The 2,092-nt window shown below is 30.9% G+C and overlaps 1 long non-coding RNA gene across 1 annotated transcript; it reads right to left on the bottom strand.

Moving 5' to 3' along the window:
* Positions 1-442: 442 nt before the first annotated feature.
* Positions 443-1,492, bottom strand: LOC141435587 (uncharacterized). Its single transcript, XR_012452191.1, has 3 exons — positions 1,162-1,492; positions 858-995; positions 443-660 (listed from the first exon to the last, which is right to left on the bottom strand). It is a non-coding gene; the product is annotated as an uncharacterized lncRNA (long non-coding RNA).
* Positions 1,493-2,092: the final 600 nt, after the last annotated feature.

Genomic DNA, 2,092 nt, shown 5'->3' with positions numbered 1-2,092 from the left:
ATTTATGAATCATGCATTAATTACTCAGGATTAGTATAATGAGAAGTTTTGCTTTAATCAGATTAGTCATGAGTAAAATAGTATTTTTAGTCACAATGCCTAGAAAGTAGAGCACAGAGAATAGAAGTAGATCTATCTAAGCAAAACAGTAATATATGATAGATTTACAGATCAGAAATTAACATAAAGTAAAATCTGTTACTTTAGAATTTAATTTATGAGGGGAAAGCGAGAAAGTCAATTACAATTTATTACATTAAGTTTTACTTGTAAATAGTTGGTATAAACAAATCAGTAAATAACTAACAGGGTCGCTTTGTTGTTATATGAAAGTTGAGACAATTGTTATTAATAGTTTACCAAATTAATGAAATTAATGATTGAGTAATTAATGAAATGATAATAGTAGAGGGTTATAGGTAAAGAAATAAAACAATATACCAAAAATAAATCATAGCACCTAAAAGCGTTTAAATTATTTTATTAAGAGGAAGATGTCTGCGGACAGCGGTATAGTTAGAGTGAGAATAGTTCCTTGATTATGTAGCAGGAGTGCACACAAGTTCAAATCGTGAGAGGTAGACACTAGTTCAATCCATGCTCAAGTATGTGTGATATAGTGATGTTCAGCGCTCATCTGTCATTAGATTATCACACTTTCTGTAAATAAAAGAAAGAAATAAATAACAGAAAGAGTAGTTTGAAGTTAGAGTAGAATGAATTTTAATTGGGTTTTAGCTTACACAAACATTTGGAGTATAAATGTCACTTGAAATGTAATAACAATAAAGAAATAATTTAACAGTTGAAATTTTATAAGATTATGACATAGTGAGATTAAGAAAGTTAGTACATACCATTCAATGTCAACAACAATGGGCTGTTGTGGGGTCTGGCTTCATTGAATGAGCTCAGTAAATTTAAATTTCATTATAAGAGCGATCCGAGTGAGCTTTAGACATTTTACATTTGAGATACACTGGGCGAGGTTTTATCTGAAAGATAAAAGGCATTATTACTACACAGTTAACACTTGGACGTATTTAAAACGCGAGCACTGTTAATACCGTTTAAAACAATAGTTAGTTACTGTCGAAACTTGAGTCCAAATCAATAGTTACAGTTAGATCATAGAACGTAAGTTATGTCGGCGGCACTCACCTGTTAAATTATAAACTCGCGGATACGGAAAGTTTTAGTTATCTTTAAATACTTTTAGTGTAATAAAGACAAGCGTAAGTTCATAGTAAATTGAGGTTAGAACCTTTCTTTGACGATAGAATTATAGTGTTGACGTTGGCAGCTGCGCGGTGACAGATAGCGAAGGGCGGTACGAGTATTTATTTTTAAATTGCGCGTAAGCGAGGTAAAGGGTTCACGTCCATAGATACGAAACGTGGCGACTTGGAAGCGGAAAATTTAGGTGTACTTTATATTAAAATTAGGGCGATATGAGAAACAAATTTGAAATACAAAACGTATGAAAGAAAAATAAAACCACATAAAATAAAAGTTACTGTTATCGTTAAGGTTTAAATTTATTCAAAATCAGTTATTAAGCGTTAAATTGGATGTAATTATTAACGTAAAGAATTTTATGAATAAGGGGGGGGAGATGAATTAAAATTTAGAAATAAAATACTTTACCAAGAACAGCTGTGTAAATAAAAATAAAATAAAGTAAGGCACTGTAGTTAAAGTACAAAATTTTATTATTTGTAGTATAAAAGAGGTCAATGTAAAATAAATGATAGAGGAATGTGGATTGTATTAGAGAGGGGAAAATAGTTAGTAAAATTTCATGCACCTGAACCAAAAAAAAAATTAACCACAGTAGAGGATTCAGGGGTCCGCAACTCAACTGGACCGTGACCGAATAAGTTTTCTCAGTGATAAGTTGATTGGCTAAGTTCGAGACATATTTACGTGGAGCTAAAGTGATAATTTTAATAGACCATAAGGCGCTAATGTTTGTCTAGAATTAGAGATTATATAATGTTAGAGTGACTAGGTGGATAAATTAGTTAGAACAATTCAATTATATATACATAATAGGAAAACATAGTAGCAGATGTATCATTAAGATATGTAC

This window comes from Choristoneura fumiferana, chromosome 15 (assembly GCF_025370935.1).
Source record: "Choristoneura fumiferana chromosome 15, NRCan_CFum_1, whole genome shotgun sequence".
Taxonomy (NCBI): Eukaryota; Metazoa; Arthropoda; class Insecta; order Lepidoptera; family Tortricidae; genus Choristoneura; species Choristoneura fumiferana.
The sequence above is the reverse complement of the archived record's forward strand: the minus strand, read 5'-3'. Positions and strand labels throughout refer to the sequence as shown.